Raw genomic sequence first — 15,486 nt, 5'->3', positions numbered from 1 at the left:
GAAATGTATCATTATAGTCTGTGAATATTAAGATTTAGGTAAAAGATGTGGGATACTACTGGCCGATGCATTTCTGTAATCATGAAAATGTATATCTTAGGCCTTTTTGCACTGTGATGTGTGGTATTTTTACAGACAAAAAAATTGCGATTTGAGAATAAACTAAATTTTATGAAGTAATTTATGTGCCAGCGGCAAAGCCAGAAATGTTTTCAAGGGTGTTTAAACTCGAAAGAAGTAAATAATATTTTTTCCGACAAAGAGTGTTCAATATATATTATATTCCTCTAAAACCTAATATTTTATCTATATATATAATGTAATTTTTCAACGAAGAGGACAATGTGGCTTCGCTCCTGTAAGGTGCCAATATATGTAATTATGTATATGTCCAATAAATAATCTAAGAGGAATTATTTGATTAGATTTTGAAAGCATGTTAAATTGCACTTCTATAAAATTAGAACTAATGTGACCAAAATTTTTAATCAAGTGGATAAATGTCCAATATCTGGTTGTTATTTGTTAGTAGCGAGTGATTCTAGATCTTACAATTTCAAGTCGCTTAATAAATCATGATCCTATATTCGTATGCAGATAAATCTAATCATGAAATGATATAAATTAATTGTCATGTTAATTCATATAAAATCTACTTGTTTGTCTGTTGATCACAGATAGCATTCTACTTTACACTTGTTTCATTGTAAATGTTACAAATATTTCACCTCTCTTAAGGATATACACTAGGACCACATATTTCATCCCAAATTTCAAAAATCTAATACAAAAATCTCATTTTGGGCTAATGTAACACCCAGCCCACTAGTGATATTATCTGCTTTGAGCCTAGGCACGCACAGCTTTAAAACACGTCACTAGTATATAAGGCTTGTTAACTTATATACTTAATATCCCTCTTGTGTTTTGCCGATGTGGAACTGTCTAAAGTTTGGGGTGTTACATACACCCCCTCTTATGGACTCAACGTCCTCACTGAGTTTTGCCCCACCGCATGGGATTCGCCTAGACTCAGCACTGATGTTTTTCCCGCCTAACCGGAATTTGCCTAAACTCAGTTGAACTCTGACCCATCGTCGGCAAGGCTGACACAAGAGTGGCTCTGATACCATCTGTAACAACCCAGTATGCTAGTGATATTATCCACTCCGGGCCTAGACCCGCAAGCCTTTAAAACGCGTCACTAAGATATAATGCTTGTTAACTTATATACTCAACGTTTCTCTTGTGTTTTGCCGACGTAAAACTCTGTCTAAAGTCTGAGATGTTAGACCAAAGACCATTATATTTCTCTTGCTTGAAGCATTAAAAAGTGAAGCATTGAGCATGCTAATTATTTTTTTAACATCCTCTTTACATGTATTTATAAATCAAACTAATATATAAATATTTGTTCTAATTATTTTTAATTGTGCAAAGGGAGTAACTAGGGTCCTTTTAAAAACAAATATTATACTATCTTTCTGTCAAGCGAAAATATAAAAATAAAAACTCTTGATAGACTAGGGAACTTCATTATCTTTCATTAATGAGGGGAAGAAACTGCAAACGACAAAAAGGACAGCACCTGATTATCGAAGCAGCAGAAGAGTTATAGTTCAAAACATGTCTATTAAGTTATAAGAGAGAGAGGGGAAGAAATATACCTACACGTCATTATCTATAATAGTTGAAATTACATATTTAAAAAAACAAAGTAGATTTATCGGTTATAACAAATTAAATTATACTACTAATAATTTTTTTTAATAATTGTCAATGTATAAGTTAAAATATACTATTCATTTTCTTTTTTAAGAGTTTAACTTTATATATTGGTAGCATAAAAGAATTATACAATCACACTTAAAAACTGTTTATGTAATTAGATACATATAAGAAATATCTATTCAACATAACATAGTATAGTAATTAATTACTGCAGTATTGTGGCAACTAATCATAGTTACTCCATTTTTAAATTGGATTAGCAAACATCCAAATTTCTTGGGTATTAAGTAATTAAGTATTAGTAGTACATTCCACCTGACACGGACAGGCCCACTATTCTGTACAGCAACTACCTGTATTTTTTAATGCACAGACAACAGTAATTGGTGCGTACAAAGGCTGCGGGATGATGAAAACGTGGCAAGATTTTCATTTACTTCTTAACGGTTACGTTCGCTGTTATATTTTCGAATTCAGAAATTTGTAATTTCCTCAAAATATGGTATTGCTTCAGTTGTTTTTTGGAAATAAATATTAAATACTTACTTCAACTTTAAAAAATTAGTTACTGATTAGCAATATTTGATTGTATAAATCGGTAGCATGTACAAGGGACAAGCCCAAAAGTGACTAATTCAATAATTTAAATTATATTTAGTGTTTGATGAACTGTATAACGAATACTAATCTAAAAACAGTTTTCAGAAATGGAAAATATCTATATAATTAACATTCTCAGTTTTCAGACGTATGGAGAATATCAAGAATATAGTTAAACTCTCAAATTCTGTTGTAAAATTCCAAAATCTATTCTAGAAGTGCAGCTGATCCTATAAATGCAAAAAAAAAAAAAAAAAAAAAAAATTACTAAAAACAGAGACACGTAAATAATTACATCACATCTAACAAAATCATATCCCACTACAATGATAATCAAAAGCATGAAAATTTCACATGTGAACAAAATAATACGATTCTTATACATACCATTATTTTGTAGGAAATATATGCTTTATTCGTGTAGAATGGTTCCCGCACAAAATTTATACCGGTGTTTGTTTGCGTCTTTACTTCTTTATATTTATTTAGATTTATCCGATATTGCACCATGCAAGGCTAATGTCTTTAGGATAATATTGTGTCGATTGGATAAAAGTACAACAATTTTTTTTTAAAGTAAGAGCGCATTGCATGGCTTTTATAAAAGTGCAAGCTCGTGATTAGTCAAGTAAAAATGGGTTTAAAAATTATGAAAAAAAGCAGCTCGATGCAAAAGTGTTATGTATTCATGCAACGTCCGGAAAAGACAGCAACCCAAGGGGTGTGATGTAAACAGTCAACCCTAATGCGAGCATTAATGGCTGCTTATCTTTCACAACTCAAAATCGTGACCTACATGTTATATGGAGACAACTTTACCATTATTCCAAGAATCCACATTAATTAAAAAAAAACTATAACTCATAACTGTTGCCAATTTATTAAAGTGAACTGCTCAAATAAAACAAACATATGGAATGGCAGAAAAGCTTTGCAACTGTTACAAAAATACACATATATAATATGTATTTTAAATTTTTTCAGAAAAATATAAGCATAATTTTAGCCGCTCAAAAAATAATATCCGATAAATTGCGTATTATATATATACAATCAAACCTCTCTATGACAGCATCCCTATATAACAACACTTCATTATAAAAGCCAAATTTTTCCGGAACCAATTTTTATATTATGTTATAATATATATTCTCTATAACAGCACTTCGCTATAACATCCAAAAATATTCGGAACAAACAAGACTGTTATAGAGAGTTTTAACTGTACACACTTTTTGACTAGTGAATACAATTAATTTCAGTCCACCAATCAATTTTTTATTTTGCCCATTTTTTACTCTTGTATATCATAGAACTCTCCAATTTTTGACAATGGAAGTATTTGGACATTAACATAAGTAGGTGATAGAGTAAAAATCAGTAGACAATAACTTATGCCCGTAATTAACATTACATATGCAATTTAATTTTTTGACTAAACCCCTTTCGCTCCTAGCTCCACCCTGGTTTTAAAAATAACTTATGCCCATTATAAATGTGATATATTATCACCTTTTACATGGGGAAAAATAACAAACAAATAATTTGATCAGTTTTCTTTTAAAAATGAACCAAATTAGAAATTGTCTAACTGAGATGGAACTAGTATCCTTTTGACTTTGGACCCTAGTTTTACAAACAAAAACATCTGAATAATTTTAAATTCGTATTCGTCCTTTTGTTTTTTTATGTTTCTACTTAGAAACAAATATGATTTTCTTTGCAGTGCGTGTCGGGTCACGAAAATTTTCCAGTAATGGAAAAAAGTCTTAGCAGTATGTATTCTGCTCAGCGTTAGAGAACTGGAAATTGAAAAGGAAAAAATTTGAATATATGTTTGGTTATATTGAATAATAAGTTCCAAATATTATACTTTAGTCCTGAAATTGTACATCTTCAAAGTTTTCCAGTTTATCAAAAACAAATTGACTTTTCTTATACTGACTTTGGTTATATTGACTTGTCATTTTTGTTCAAAGCATATGTACTACTAGTTATTTTCAAAATACTTACCATTTAGAAAATCAAGAAAGAATTAATTATTATTTTTTATTTTACCTTTATTACTCTAATAAATGTTCTAGAAAAAGGTAAAAAGATTGCCAGATAAGTACTCCCTCCGTCTAAAATTATCTGTCATGATTCTCTTATACACGCTCCTTAAGAAAAATTAATAAGGATGGGATTTTGACTACTTTACTTTTAATCATGTCTTAATATTTAATCTTTAATCTTCGTTGGTATTTGAACAAAGTTATCCATAATTGAGGTGTTTGTAGTTTTCAAGGATAATTATTACTAAGGGTAAAAAAAGAAAAAAATAATTAATTTTGTCTTAAACTTCTAAAATGTCAAATAATTTGAGACAACTATTTTTCGTAAATACGACTGATAATATAAGACGGGAGTAGTAAATAAGGATAAATTAGTCAAATAACTCTTACATTATTACTAATATTTTCTTAAAAGGTGAAGTGGGAAGTAAATGAAATAAAAAAATTACAACTTTCAAGAGTTCAATCTTTAGAATATTGATGTGATTGTTATCTGTCTGATAATTAATCTTTTCAAGTAAGTATTCCATTATTTCCTTTTTTTGTTCCTGCTTTCATTATTCTTTTACTGAGTACGTATAAATGAAAATAACATCTTAAAACCCACGCCTAGGGCCGTCTCGATAAGATTGTGGGTCTAAAGCCAAATTTCAGAGAGGCTCTAAGTAAGAATATCAATGATAAATTTTTAATAAAAAAGTATAATATAAAAGTAGAATAATAATACCGGCTCAAGAATTTGATAAGTTAGTGTACAATAATAACATACCTAGTGAAAGCCTACAAAGTGGTATTGTACTATTGTACAATACAATACAGAAAAATATATTGTATTGTACTGTATTATTTTATGGATATAATTTTTGGATCGATTGTATCGTTTGTTGTTGTTCAATAATATTTTTGTTGTTTGATTTGACTGTATCGTACTGTACTGTAACTGATAAATTACTAAAATATCCTCAATTAAATATTAAACTTTATCAAAAATTAAATATAAAAATAATTTAAGAAAACCTCTTCTATCAATTTATCACCAATTATGTAGCTTGAAAACAAGAGCAAAAACCTAAAAAAAAAGTTAACTATCATTGGCAAAGAAAAATAACAAAAAAATAGAATAATAGAAAGAGACAAAGAAAAGAACAGAGATTTGGATGATCCGGAAGATAGACGAAGATAAAGTAGGTCAATATATTGGAGATTTAGAGTTAAAAAAATTAAAAAATAAATGATAAAATATAATTATGGAGTAATAAGTAAGGGCATAATTGAAAAAAAAAATATGAAACAATTCCACCACACCAAATCCGTTGTTTCATAAAATGAGACTTTTCATTATTCCGGAACTATAAATTTAACAATACAATATAATCAATTTTAAATAAACAATCAAAACAAACATTATTTTTGGTAACAATACAATACGATACAATGACTAACAACCATCCAAACAAGTTGTTACTCCACGATATAATATAGCGGTACTTAAATAAAGTGGAATCCGTAATGGCTTGCGCAAGCACAAATACACGATATATTTTAGTGAGGATTGTTAGGAATAAATAGTAATATAAGCAAATTAATACACTGCAACTATGAATTCTGAAAATGTATAGAACAGCAATTTCATGTTAGCATCCATTGCAACCACAATATTATCTTCTTCTTCTTCCTCTTTTCGGCAATGTGCTGTTTTTTTGTTTTTTTTTTTTAATTTATGGCCGGGTCATTATTGATTTCAGCTGCCTTCAAGTGTCCAATCCGAAAAGACGCTATCTCCTATTTGTCCAGTTGCATAATTCCTCTCACCTGCGGATGGATCCTTTGATACATAGGATAGGATAAGGATAATAATTCTGAGAATTTTATATTTGGTTTGGGGTTTTAGTTAATCTCGAGATAACTTTTATACCAAAATGATGGAATTAGTTATCCCAAATAGAAAATGTGATAGCTAATTTCATATGCTATCCCACCATTGTACCAAACGACCCCTTAGTGAATAAGCTAGCGTTTGACCATAAATTTCCAAATTTGTTCTGAAAAATCTAATTTGGGTGAAGTTTGGTTTGAAGATAAAAATGTGTTTGGACATCAGTTTTCAAAACATATTTCCCAAATTTATTTTGAAAAAATATAAAACATGACTTATACCCACAAGTTCTAAAAACTATCACAAATACCCAACAATACCATTATCAATAACATTCATTATATTATCGCAAACCATAGTCCTGAACATAAATAAATTTGATACAAAATTATTATTTTTATAATGAAGTACATGATACACTATCAGGTGACCGAGAAGACGAAACAACATTATTACAAAATAATAAATGGTGGACTCTTTTATAAAATACAAAAGTTTGGGACAATTTTTAAGAAATGTAATAGTGATATTTTGGCCCAAAACTAGCTATTGAGCTGGTTTTGGGATTTAGAATTTTACCAAAATGTAGGCAAAATCTATGATCAAACATGTGTTTGCCAAATAAAACCCAAATTTAATTTGACAAAATCTATGGCCAAACTGGTCGTAAGACTTATTGTCTGTGGGTGTGACTCAAGGCTGCTATTTATCTGCTACCTTATTAGCTTCCCTGAATCAGTACTAATGATAGCTAAAATGCTTCTATACGATTTTTCTAATTTCCTGGAGCCTTGACCTCCACCTCCACCAGCCTTATGAACATCGAACAGATGTTGTTCTTTGTAATTTCACATTGGAAGTTACCTAATTTAATTTTTGCATAACCACAATCTTTAGTAAATTTTTCCTTTACCCAAAAAGGCAAAAGAGATGAAAAATGATAGTGCACAATATTATGCGTTCAAAGAAAATGGTAACATAGTAGTAGTAGTAGCGGTCTCAATGTGTTAAAAAAAATTAAGAATAACTAAAAGTGCACAACAAAGACCAAAAAGATTATTTGGGAAACAATTTATTTGGCTTGAATATTTTTTGTAGTGAAAGTATATTGCCTTGACAGTAACTTTGTACAATTTTCTATGCACTATTTGTTTCGCATAATCATTGTTCAGATTTGTGCAAATAAAAACATAACAGTATAATATAACTGTGCGGCCATATTGAACAGCAAGATGCTAAAATACTGAAGGAAAGAAATTTTAATTTTTTTTCTTGTAAAAAGGGATAGGGAAAATGGGAAAGGGGATTACAAGGTGGAACCAATAAAGTAAAAGCTTAGATAACTAACCAACTTAGCTATTAAGATTCTCCAAAAGTAACCTTACTTGAGAAAGATGTTGAAAAGAAATATTTTTGAGTAAGTGCTTCGAAAAACACCCCATAAGTTCCAAATGTTAAAACGGTATACATCAGCAATCTCATATTCGTTTCCAACGATGAAAATTAAGGAAGATTTACCCATGTCAACTCAATGACTAAGTTTATTACTACTAATTAAGTGCCGATTTATAAATCTAGAGTTTTCTATGTCACAATTTTCCTTACATACAGCTTGTATCTCGCTTAGGGTTAACCAATTAGTCGTCCAAGATCTTCAATATTTATCATATAACAATGTGGTTGTAATTACTTCTCCAAGTTCATCGAGTTTCAGTTGTTCGTTGAAAAAGTTTTACGATTATGCTTTGATCACGCGCAACTCTAATCCTAAAAAGGATAAGCGGTCGTCAGAGGCGGATCCAGAATTTAAATTTTATGGGTTAAATTTTTAAAATTTTTAACATTGAACCCATTATATATTTAAAGTTATGGGTTCAAATCTATTATTTTTGTAATTTTAATAAATTTTTACACATAAATTTCTACTCCGAGTCGAAAGTTATGGGTTCAATTGAACCCATAACTCTAACACTGGATCCGCCTCTGGCGATCGCTGCAAATATAATTTGGTCTAATAGTCTGGAGTCGAGCCCCACTGTGATGACCCAAAAGGTCATTTTTAAATTTAATAATTAATTTTGTGTGCTAAGAACTCAAAAAGCACTATTTATCATTCATCGACTTGCGTGCGCAGTCCGTATAATTTTTCGGAAAGTTTTCATATGAAAAATAGATTAAAATGTGAAATAGGGCCTTAAAACTCAATTGAGTTTACTTTGGTCAATATTTTGAGCAAACGGACTCGGATCATTATTTTGACAGTTTTGATAGGTCCGTATCGTGATTTGGGACTTGGGCGTATGCCCGAAATTTAACTTGGAGGTCCCTAACTTGAATTATCGCTAGTTGGCGAAAACTAGAAGCATAAAGGCTTAAAGATTTTAAAGTTTGACCACAAATTGACTTTTATTTATATTGGGGTCGGATTCGAGTTCTGAAAAATTTTTATAGGTCTGTTATGTCATTTATAACTTTGTCTGTCGAATTTGGTGAGAAACAGAGTTGATTTGACGTGATTCAGACGTTCGGTTGTGAAAATAGAAGTTTTAAAGTTTTCTTAAAAATTTCATTTGATTTAGTGTCCGATTCGTAATTCTAGGTGTTAAATTGGTGTTCTGATCGCGCGAGCGAGTTCGTATGAGATTTTTGGACTTGTGTGCATGTTTGGTTTGGAGCCCCGAGGGCTCGGGTGAGTTTCGGATGCTCAACGGGCCATTTTGGACTTAAGGAAGATAGGAGATTTTTTGGTGTTTTGTTGCAGAATTTTTCTTCATCGCGTTCGCGGGGGAGATCTCGCGATCACGTAAGGCAATGTGAGAGGCCAGCTAAAGTTGTTCTTCGTGTTCGCGAATTAAAGGACGCGATCGCGTAAGGGTGCGAAGTGGTGCTTCGCGAACGCGTGGCCGCGGTCGTGTTCGCGTAGAGTTAATGAGGCTAAAGCTGAGCCACACACTTTACTCATCGCGAACGTGTGAGATCGTTCGCGATTGCGTAAGTCTGAGAGTCAGAGCATCGCATTCGCGTGGTGTTATGCACGTTCCCGTAGAGTAAATTTCTGGGGCAGCAAGGTAGAGTTTCGCGATCGCGAGGCTATTCACGCGATTGTGATTAAGGAATCACTGGGCAGAACTCATAAATTCGAAAGTCGCCATTTTTACTCATTTTTGAGTTTTAAGTCTCGGAGTTGGGCGATTTCAAAGGAGATTTTCACGACTTTGAAGTGGGTAAGTATTTTATAACTAAAAGTGATTATATTTCATGAATCCATGTCTATATTCATTCTTTATTTCAGATTTAGATACAAGAAATTGGACTTTTTGTAAAACTTTCCAAAAATAAACAATTAAGATTTGAAAGTCTATTTGACATCGGAATTTGATAATTTTTGTATGGTTGGACTCGTCTCGGAATGGGTGTTTGGATTTCGTAAGTTTTTTCGAGATTCGAGATGTGGGCCCCACTGTCAATTTTTAAGATGAATTTCGGATTTTAATCCGGCAAATTAGTAAATTCATATGGAATTAATTCCTACGATTTGTATTGAGTATATTGAATTGTTTATGACTAGATTTGAGGATTTCGAACAAGAATTCGCGAGGCAAAGGTTTATTGGATTCCTGAATTTGGTTGCAAAGCGAGGTAAGTGTCGTGGTTAACCTTGACTTGAGGGAATATGACTTAATTGTCTATTTGCTACATGATTTAATGTGCTGGTACAAGATATATGTGAGGTGACGAGTACTTCTGCATTGTGGTTGAATCAAAGCATGCGAGTGAAATTTGTTTATTGTGAATAATTGTCTATTTAATTAAGATATTCCTACTTAAGTTTATTATTGATTATTTGATCATTATTCGTGAAATTATTATTTATTTAATTATTGTTGAATATTTTGGAAGGTGAAGTCAGAATTTTGGTATTGAATTGATTGATAAGTGTATATCTTCGCATTTAAATACTCTTACGAATTTATATTATTATTCTCATGGTAAGGAAGAGTGTAAAAACACGAAGGTGTTGCCGTGCCATTTGTGAGTGTAAAAGCGCGAAAGGTGTTGCAGTGTCATTTGTGAGTGTAAAAGCACGAAGGGTGTTGTCGTGCCATTTGTGAGTGTAAAAGCACGAAGGGTGATGTCGTGTCAAATGAGAGTAAAAGCACGAAGGGTGGTACCGTGCCATTTTCATATTAACATTTGCTCATTTTATTGTTGATAAATTAATTGGCTGCTAAGTGATACTTCTTTTGCTGCTATTATTATATCCTTCCCCTTCGCATGTTCCCTCCCAATTTATAAATTGTTATTTATTGTATTATTGTTACTTTGTATTTGTATATACTTGTACAAGTTGATTACATACGTGTCTTGTCATAGCCTCGTCACTACTTCGTCGAGGTTAGGCTCGGCACTTACCAGTACATGGGGTCAGTTGTACTGATACTACACTCTGCACTTCTTGTGCAGATTTCGGAGTTGCTCCTATCGGCGTACTGTAGATTCGCCCGGATACAGTTACCAATGGAGAGTTGAGGTATAACTGCATAGCGTTCGCAGTTCTGATGTCCCCTTCTATCTTATCTCAGACGTGTATTATATTTTAATCAGCTTGAATTTGATTCAAACCTTTATTTGTGTTATTCTAGAAGCTCGTGCATTTGAGACTTCAGTTCTGGGATGGTATTTAGATTTCGCGATTATTATGGATTACTCACTTTATTTCAGAATTTATTTTTGCATTTGTTTCCTTGTTATTAATAAATTTAAAATTTTGTTAAAATGCCTAATTATATTCTAACATTGCCTTGCCTAGCAAGTAAAATGTTAGGCGCCATCACGGCCCCGAAGGTGGAAATTTCGGGTTGTGATAGTTGGTATTAGAGCACTAGGTTACATAGGTCTTACGAGTCACGAGCAAGCTTAGTAGAGTCTGAAGGATCGGTACAGAGACGTTTGTACTTAACTCTCAGAAGCTATGAAGTTTAGGAACAATATCACTTCTTTTATATTATATCGTGCGATTTTATTCTATCATCGATGATTGAACTATCCTATTATTATTCTCACGCAGATGGTGAGAATACGTAATACATCTACCGATGGACAGGGACCAGAACCCCCGGTGACAACTATGACCATGGGTCGAGGTCGAGGTCGTGCTAGAGGCAAAGGCAGCGCTCAGTCTAGAGCTCAAGCAGCAACACCTGTTGTAGAACCTCAGGTGGATCTTCAGGAGGAGGTTCCCGTTCAGACTGTTTTAGTTGGACCAGTTCAGGTCCAGGAGGGATTTATAGCTACTCCAGTGCTTCAAGACGCTCTAGTCCTTTTGGTGAGTCTTATGGAGGGCGTGGCCCAGAATGGTACATTTTCAGTGGCACCAGCCGTCTCATAGGCTCGGGGAGGAGCACAAACTCCCACTACCCCCACTCCGGAGCAGATGGCTCCCCATAATCAGGTTCCAGCAGCCCCACCAGTTGGGGTAATTAAGCCAGTTGTTGCGGCACAGGCAAGTAATAGGCACGCCATGTCTTCTGAGGCTTTATTGAGACTACATAAGTTTACTATGCTCTTTCCAGTTCATATAAGTGGTACACCTTCTGAGGACCCACAGGATTATCTTGACCGCTGCCATGAGGTGCTGCGGAACATGAGTATAGTTGAGACCAATGGGGTTGATTTTGCTGTATTTTAGATGACGGGTTCCGCAAAGAGGTGGTGGAGAGATTTTACGTTGACCAGACCAATTGGGTCACCTACACTGACTTGGGAACAGTTCTCACGGCTATTCAAGAGAAGTTTCTCCCTATCACATTGAGAGAGGATTACGGTAGGCAATTTGAGCGTCTACAGCAGGGCAGTATGACTGTTACTCAGTATGAGTCCCGTTTTGTAGATTTAGACCGTCGTGCTCTCCTCTTACTACCTACTAAGGGAAAGAGAGTGAGGAGGTTTATTGAGGGACTCACTCACCCTATCAGGCTTTAGATGGCCAAGGAGGCCGGAAGTGAGATTTCCTTTTAGGCGGTTGTTAATGTCGCGAGGAGGATCGAGATGGTTCTTGCATAGGATAGAGGGCAGAGGTCTGATAAGAGGCCTCGTTAGTTCGGTGGTTTAAGTGGTGCCTCATCTAGATGCAGGGGTAATTTTGGTAGGGGTAATCCTCCCAGACTGTTTCATTCAGCACTTCAGGCATCTTCCGGTGCTTCGGGGAGTCATGGTCCTATTATGCCTTACTTTGGGCAGCCAACATTTAGTGCACATTCAGCTCCTATCAGTGCACCACCACTCCAGAGTCACTACAATGATTATTCGGCTCATTCGGGTTAGCAGTCACAGCAGCCGAGGTCCTGTTATACTTGTGGTGATCCGAGGCACGTTGCTAGATTCTGCCCAATGTCTCAGGGCAGCATGCAGTAGCAAGGTTCTCGTGCTATGGTTTTAGCACCGATTGCTTCACCGCCTGCTCAGCCAGCTAGAGGTAGGGGTCAGGAAGCTAGAGGTATAGGTCAGGCCATTAGAGGTGGAGGTCAGACCGTTAGAGGTGGAGGCCAGCCAGTTAGAGGCCGTCCCAGATACATAGTTCAGAGTAGTGGGGCCCAACCCCGATTTTATGTTTTTCCAGCTAGGCCTGAGGACAAATCATCTTATGCCATGATTACAAGTATTATTCCAGTTTTCCATAGAGATGCTTCAGTTCTATTTGATCCCCGATCTACTTATTCCTATCTGTCCTCCTATTTTGCTTCGTATTTGGTTGTGCCTCGTGATTCTCTGAGTGCTTCTGTGTGTGTATGTGATGACACAAAAGGTTATCTTTAAATGTAATAATTAATTATGTATTCTAAAACCTCAAAAATCACTATTTATTATTCCTCGACTTGCGTGCACAGTTCGTAAAATTTTCCAAAAACTTTTAATATGAAAAATTGATTAAAATGTGAAATAGAGCCTTAAAACTCAACTGAGTTGATTTTGGTCAACATTTTGAGCGAACGGACTCAGATCAATGTTTTGACAGTTTTGGTAGGTCTCTATCATGATTTGGGACTTGGGCGTATGCCGGGAATTTAATTTGGAGGCCCCTAGCTTGAATTATCGCCAATTGGCGAAAACTAGAAGCCTAAAGGGTTAAAAATTTCAAAGTTTGACCACAAATTGACTTTTATTGATATCGATGCCGGATTCGAGTTCTGAAAATTTTTATAGGTGCATTATGTCATTTATGACTTGTGTGTAAAATTTGAGATCAATCGGACTTGATTTGATAGGTTCCGACGTCGTTTGTAGAAATTGAAAGCTTCAAAGTTCATTAGGCTTGAATCTATGTGTGATTCATGTTTTTAGTGTTGTTGGATGTGATTTGAGGTTTCGACTAAGTCTGTATAATGTTTTAAAACTCGTTGGTACATTTGGTTATGGTCCCGAGGGCCTCCTCGGGACCTCGGTCGAGTTCCAGATGGTTAACGGATTGAATTTCGGACTTGGAATGTTGTTGGAAATTTCTGATGCTGGTTCTGGTTTCCTTCTTCACGTTCGCAAGGGGAGTCTCACGTTCGCGAAATTGCCTTCGCGTTCGCGAAGGGCAATGTTTGGCAGCACAAAAATGTGCTTCTCAAATGCGAGGGTACTATCGCGTTCGTGAAGAAGAAAAATCTAAAAACAGAACTTAAGTTCTGGAAATGGGATTTCGACCCATTATCCACCATTTTCGATTTTGAGCTAGGGTAAGACGATGTTTGGGCGATTTTCAAGAAAAATATTGGGGTAAGTGTTCCTTATTCTATATTGATTATATTTTATGATTCCATACTCATTTACATCATGAATCCGTGAATTTATGGAAAAAATATCAGATTTTTATAAAATCTTCCAAAAATGTAAAATGAAGATTTGGAAGCCAATCCAATGTCGGAATTCGATAAATTTTGTATGGTTGAACTCGTATCGGAACGGGTTCGTATTTTGTGAGTTTTTTTGGGATTCGAGACGTAGGTCCCAGTATTGTTTTTATTCGAAAAATTTGTAAATTAATATGGAATTAATTCCTATGATTTGTATTGAGAATATTAAATTATTTATTGGATTCTTGAAATTTTGTTGCAAAATGAGGTAAGTGTCGTGGTTAACCTTGACTTGACGGAATAGAACCCTTAAATTATTTTCTATGTGAATTTCATGTATAACGATGTATAAGCAAGGTGACGGGTGCCTATACTTTGTCAAATTAATTGTTTGCTTAATTATTTAAACACCTTAAATTGTTTTAAGACACGAATTAATAGTTATCATAATTGTTTCACTCATATTCCTTGGCAAATATTAATTCTTGAATTCCTGCAATAATTGTTACATACTTATTTGACTTATGTGTCTTAATTGCTATTTGACTTTTAGCATATTAAATATTATAATGCCTATTTTCTCCATGATTTTCACAATTAATTGCTAATTGTCATTGCTTGTTCATAAATAAATTATAATTATTTTATGCCTTGATGCTTAACATTTTCTCATTGAACGTGGTATTTATTGGAGTAATTCTTATTACATTAATGAGTTGTAAAATATATTGGGGGATCGGTTTGCACGCCGCAACAGAAATAAAAGTAAATATATATTGGGGGATCGGATTGCACGCCGCAACAGACATATTTAAAAGTCTATATTGGGGGATCGGATTGCACGCCGCAACAGACTTATTCAAAAGTCTATATTATAGGATCGGATTGCACGCTGCAACAGAATTATTCAAAAGTCTATATGGGGGGGATAGGGTTGCACGCCACAACAGAATTGTTTAAAATTTATATTGGGGGAACGGGTTGCACGCCGCAATAGAAACAAGTTGAGGGATTGTGACTGCTAAGTTGATTTCAATTATTAATAATGTTTACTGGTCTTACTAATATTCTCGTTATTATTATTGTTGTTACTACTATTATTTCATATAGGTTAAAAGGTAAGTGACCAACCTTAGCCTCGTCACTACTTCATCGAGGTTAGGCTCGACACTTACCGGTAAATGGGGTTGGTTGTACTGATACTACACTTTGCACTTCTTTTGCAGATTTTGGAGTTGGTCCCAACGGCGTACCATAGACTTGTTCAGATTTTAGCTACCCAGAGGATACTTGAGGTATAACTGCATAACGTCTACAGTTCTGAAGTCCCCATCTATTTTACCTTAGCTGTGTGTTTGCTTTCAGACAGTTTTATTTTATTCAGACC

Source organism: Nicotiana tomentosiformis, chromosome 4 (genome assembly GCF_000390325.3).
Source record: "Nicotiana tomentosiformis chromosome 4, ASM39032v3, whole genome shotgun sequence".
In the NCBI taxonomy this organism is placed as follows: Eukaryota; Viridiplantae; Streptophyta; class Magnoliopsida; order Solanales; family Solanaceae; genus Nicotiana; species Nicotiana tomentosiformis.
Note: the sequence above shows the minus strand (reverse complement) of the source record.